The sequence below is a fragment of the Dendroctonus ponderosae genome, unplaced genomic scaffold, assembly GCF_020466585.1.
Source record: "Dendroctonus ponderosae isolate FM_Combo_2020 unplaced genomic scaffold, Dpon_F_20191213v2 Dpon_F_20191213_1, whole genome shotgun sequence".
Lineage (NCBI taxonomy): Eukaryota > Metazoa > Arthropoda > Insecta > Coleoptera > Curculionidae > Dendroctonus > Dendroctonus ponderosae.
The window spans coordinates 44053732-44059966 of NW_026017110.1; the positions used below are offsets into that span (position 1 = coordinate 44053732).

The window sequence follows — 6235 nt, forward strand, 5'->3', positions numbered from 1 at the left end:
CATTTACTGTCAAATATGACACTGACAAGCGGGAAGTTTCGCACCTGTTCTGGAGATTTCGAGAACCATCTGGGTTACCTGGAGGAAACTATATAAATGGCGACGAGAACCAGAGGGAGGCAGTGAAGTGACAGCAGAGACCGAGTGCAGAAGAGGTTCAACCCCGCGAGTCGGAAGAGCGAGTTTTCCGCCTGTTATTGTTATTGTTTGTGAAGTTGACGGTAATTTTGAAGTTAATTTGTTCCTGTTCCGTAGTTAAAGTTATACCGAGGTGAATAAAAATTGGAAGTTAAAGAAAGAGTTTGACATCCGGCCATCCACGGGACAATATTCTTATCTTTCCTGGTCTCAGTCAAAGTGCCAAGTAAAAATTTTAACAAATCATCGTTTATTTCATTACGTTTCGGCAAGACAACAGCGCCATCATCATATTTAAAATTTACACAAACCACAAACACCAATTCACAATTAAAACATGTTGTATAAAAATTATAATTTACAAAGTGTTAAAACAATCATCAGTTTTTGAGGGGAAAAAAATCTTCCTTTTGGGAGACCAAAACACCGGAAAAACTTACTTCATGATTGGTAAAAATCAACGTCCTTTTAGGTCTTTGCCTTCTTGAAAACCTTGAGTTTGTCTGAATTATTTTCTACATTTGCGAGAGTGGTATGCATGTATTGATATAATCAGAAATAGTTTTAATTTTTTACTAGTGTAATTTTTCACTAGTTTGCTTCCAATGCTCAAAAGCATAGTTTTGCAAGCTCATTTTCAAATTTGGTTTGTTGCGTGTAAATGCGGTTGAAATCTTAAGTAAATCCTTGGCAAATCCGGAAACGCACAATTTTCTCGCTTCTCATACTTATACGCGCCTTGGTTTATCTGATCCGGTGTTTTTCTTCCCATTTCCCACATTCATCATGTTGATTGTTTTCTAATTATCCATTATTTCCAATAGTCATCCGTTGCTCTTTTGTCAACGAGTTGTAACTTGTGGAACTGATAGAACTTGCCGTAACTCTATTAGGACAAAAACAGCGTCCGAAAGGACATAACCTAATACTGGTTAATCCCAAAGCTCTTGATGTTTTTCCGACCACGGACCACATTATTAAGCGAAATTTAATAACGACAAAGCTGCTGCGAATACGGATGAGAGTTGCTTAAGCGTTCCTCATATAGAACAACAGAGCTAATATAATGGACTTTGTCTGGTTCGTCGGCCGATCAGGAGTGCGTGCAAAATGTTTCCCTTCAATTTACAATGTCAATTTTCATGCTTCGGTGTTTTTCAATTGGAAATGAAGAAAACGTCTGCTCCGGTTAACGTAATTGCTCTCGGTAAAGTGTACATATACCACCTTTACTTAATTCAGCTAATTTATACTAATTTCAAAGATCTTTAAAAGAATTACGGAATGGAGTTGGCATTCAGCTCAAACTGGGAAGACTCAATGACTAGCAACTTGGACATTTTTACTGAATAATACTGAAAAGCTAGAGAATTTTTTTCTGAACTTGCGCTGTCGTTTACATCCTCCTTTACCTTAAAATTCAGGTTTGGCTAAAGATTCCAACCAGGGGAGTTCTTGCATGTAAAAGAACACTTGGAAGGCATGTGGTTCCCATCATAACACGATGAATTTCAATCTATTATTCCAGCCAAAGCTGTAGCAAACATCACACAATATAATCTAATCGAACCTTCCAGACTAAACTTTGCGGGTTGCTACAGTCTAGACGATGTTTTTCCCTTAATGAATATGGATTGAACGCCTTAAGGCGAATTAGTCACATTTTGATGAATTCTACGTGTCGTGCGTTAGAAATGGTGAGACAACTGCAAGCAATTTCGAGAATGTATAAAAACGCCCTGATGATCAACGAGAACGAGGCATGTGGGATTATTTGACATTTTGCTTACTTTTTGCAGGGGTTTTACAGCAAAATTCCAAGGCAAACAGTTGCCCGAACCGAAATGTTGCGGCCTTTAAACATTTTTATTTCGGTACTTTTCTTATTGACTCAGTTTTGATAAAAAAAACTTATAATGTACAGGGTGTTTTTATCTTGAAACTATTTCGGAAACGAGTGATCCGAGGAGAAAACGTTTCAAATAAGAAGTTAATATATGGGAGAGGGAAGTTTATTCGTGTCATAAAAACAACGCCTACTTCGACCTTATAGGCTAGGAGGGGGCCAAATTGAGAATTTCTAATGGTAACCATAACATTTTATTTGATATTCGAATAGTACAACAAAAAGTGAGAATAATCTATCGAAAACATTTTCTTCTATTTTGACAGGTGGCGCTGCATATCATCAATTATCATTTTTTTGCTTTAGATGTGCTAAACTATCTATTATTTAATTGAAACGCTGAAAATTTTAGTGTGACCAATAGCATCTATTAATGTCAGAGGAATATTTGGTCCGAAAATTGTTTGATCATGAAAATCAAATATGTACCTCCAAATCAACAAAACATATATCTATTTATTAAAAGTATAGCATTAATAGTTTGAAAATTCGCATTGCTAATACGTGACATTTCGAAATGTATTTTGAATATGAAGGTGTCAAAGTCATCTAAAATTTATCTCAACACTACATTGAGTTGAGATAAATTTTGAAGGAACGCTGATAAAAGCGTAGAAATTTCAAATTGTTGACTTTGACATTTATTAATTTCGTTCTGAGTTAGAACCACTATTTGAATTTGATTCAAATAAGCTACTATAATTTTTGATATGGGCACATTAACTGTGCAAGAAAAAATTAAAATTATTTTTGTATACAGAGAAGTCGGCCGATAAACTTTCAATAAACAAATAGATGTTTTGCTGATTTGTAGGTACATATTTGATTTTCATCATCGAACAATTTTCGGACTGAATATTCCTCTGACATTAATAGATGCTATTGGTCACACTAAAATTTTAAGCGTCTCAATAAAATAATAGTTCAGCAGATCTAAAGCCAAAAAATGGATAATAGATGGATTACAGCGCCACCTGTCAAAATCGAAGAAAATGTTTTAGATAAATTATTCCCCGTTTTTGACATTCGAATTTTATGACATTCGAATCTCCAATAAAATGTCGAGGTTACCATTTGAAATTCTCAAGTTGACCCCTGCTTAGCGCACAAGGTCGAAGTAGGCGTTGTTTTTCTGACACGAATAAACTTCCCCCTCCCAGATATTAACTTCTTATTTAAAACATTTTTTCCTCGGTTCACTCGTTTTCGAAATATTTAAGTGTTTCAAGATTTTTAAAAAACCACCCTGTATATAAAAAAACAAAAGCAGTACAATCGAAAAATTGTGGATGAATTAAACACGGTGATTGTTAGACTGAACATTAAATGTGCAGATTATTTGAAATGTATGTTTTTCAAGCACAAGTCGTTAGCTAAATTAGAGTTTTTCCACGAAATGTTTAGATACAGAAAATAATTTCTTGTAGGTAGACTTAGATTAGAAAAAGAAGATACACAGCGCTAAACAAATTGGTGTCCAAATAAACCCATATACAGGGTGATTCACAACCTTTTGAACACAGAGCAGGGGCGTGTAAAGCACCTCAAAGCAAGTCGCGTTTTCATTTAAGTTTTTTCTTCAGGCTTATAGTTAACGAGATACAGTGTGTTAAAGTTTCACACAAAAATTGGGATTTTCTCTTTAACTCCTACAGTTTATGAAATATTTGGCTCAAATTTTTAACGTAGGCTAGTGTTTAGAATCTTTACCCGTATGTAAGGCGACTGGTTGCTAAAATTTTTGAATTGGCTGTTCAATTTAGGAATTTTCTAGTCTCTTGCAGTTTTTTCGTATCTGATTTTGTGTTCGAGTTATTGACACAAATATAAGTCCATGTAGGGTTCCTGGCTAATTTTCCATGAATTGTCTTATACAGGGCTGTTCACGCTATACGGCACGGACGTTTGCGGCTAGCCCGTTTGTTTTTTGCAAAGTATTATTTGATGAATCCACAGAGGCCTATCGCACAGAGGCCGGTGCACATTTTGAAAATATTTTTGTAATGTACAGAGTGTCCCAAAAGCCCTAAAAGTATCAAAGTTGTGTTTTTCTAAATGAAGTACCCCATGTATTATTGCATTTTTGGATTCTCTGGGAAAAATAAGTGTTTGTTTTAATAAGATTTATAATGTCTAAATCTAAAGGTTTTTTAAATAATTCGAATTTTATCGAAATCTAATATTATTTTCATGTGTCAAATACTTTAGAATTATTTAAGTTATTGTTGCGGCTTGATTTTTAGCGCACAGCGGCAACGCAGCTTCCAGCGTTTTCGGGACGCCTAGCTCGATACTTCGAGAACGAACGGCAATAGTCGATTGGGCTATGGAATTCCCGAAAAATGGAGAATCTTCGCAGGTCGTCGAGAGCCCTTGCGCGCTAATATAAATACGGCAAGGCGACCGGAGTGAAGGAGAGTTAATCAGACAGCTATACAGGAAATATTTAAAGCTATATACAGAGTGTGTTCGATTCGCGAGCTATAGTTTTGAGTTAGTGATTATTATAGTTAGTATTTGGGAGTTCAATAAATTGTTGTGTTATTTTATTTGCTTACTGGAATCATTCGAACTCCGGGAAGCGTAACATTATGTTAACGTAATTCGTAGTGTAGTGTAACAAGAAATCATATTTTATATCCCAATGATAATAAACTTACCATTTTATCGAGGGTGTCTACAAATTTAAACTAATAAAATAAGAAATTTAAGTGGCTATCACTTGATTAATTTAAATAGAACCCCATATTTTTTAGCTTACCAGGAAATGCAATTTTTAATAACCTATCGAATGGTACTAGGATGTTTATACCTAAGTTTTTGCCTTTTTACAAAATATACCAAATAATGGTTCTGTGCACCATTTGAAGTTTTTTCATTAAAATGTTAAATAACATATCAACAATAACGTAAAACAAAGGCAAATTATTTATAACAAATGTTTGAAATGTTGTCCGTCCATTTCCAGGCACTTGTAAATTCTTTTTTCAAAGCAACTGCTAATTCTGGACAACATTTGCGGAGTTTAAAAGTGTCTCTTATGCGTGTTTTCAAATCGTGTGAAGTTGTCGGAAGCGTATGGTAGACAATTCCTTTTATGTACCCCATAAAAAGAAATCTAGTGGAGTTAAGTCCGGAGATCTGGGGGGCCAATTTTCAAACCCATTTCTGCCAATCCACCTGTGTTGAAAGTTGGCATTTAAAAATTGCCGAACTTCGCAGTGATAATGAGGCGCAGCTCCATCCAATTGAAGCCACATGTTGATTCTAATATTGAAAGGGACTTTTTCTAATAATATTGAGAGATGGTTGATTAGAAACTGGAGAAACATCAAACGATTTAGATGTCCTTCAAAAAAATAGGGTCCAATTAAATATTGGCCCAGTATTCCACCCCACACATCAACTGACCACCTATTTTGATTTTTCATGACCCTGTATGCGCGCGGATTTGTATCAGAATAATAATGGAAGTTGTGCCTATTCACGAGACCATTGTTACAAAAAGTACGTTCATCACTATATAACACATTTTCGAAAAACTTTTCATTTTGTGTCACTTTATCTAACACCCACATGCAAAACTCAGTTCGGTTTACAAAATCATTTCCATAAAGTTCTTGGCAAAGCTGAATTTTATATGGATAAAAGTTGTGCTTTTTGATAATTCTGGAAATACTTGATTGACTAATGTTAGTACTTTTGGATATTAGATTTTGACTAACACTTGGACTTTCTATAACTGAACCAATTACCGCGAAAACAGTTTCTTCATCTTCAGTGACCGATTTCCTTGTAATGGGTTTTTTATAATTGACACTCCCAGTTTCCTCAAATTGGTGTAATAAGCGCTTAAAAACTGTTGGCTTAGGATCATTTCTTTCAGGAAACTTTTGAGCATAAACTCGAGAAGCCAATAAAGAATGTTTATGACATTCTCCAAGGGTGAAAATCATATCAATACGCTCTTCTCTTGGATAATTCTTCATTATAACTTAGCAACACAATAATAATATTAAAATAACTACCAATACGTCTACAATTACAAAAAAACAATACTACTCTATCTATCAAAAAGAGACTTTGCAGTCTAAAATGACAAATAAAATAAATGATTTGACATGTGTAAATGGCATAGCCAACTTAGATACATTGGAACCTTAAATTAAACATCACCAAATGGTGCACAGA

The 6235-nt window shown here is 34.8% G+C and overlaps 1 protein-coding gene across 1 annotated transcript in view; it reads left to right on the forward strand.

The window, feature by feature from the left end:
• The window catches only part of LOC125504711 (spectrin beta chain-like), a 19488-nt gene that overhangs the window by 2002 nt on the left and 11251 nt on the right, over nt 1–6235 (forward strand). The gene's annotated exons all lie outside the window — the stretch shown is intronic.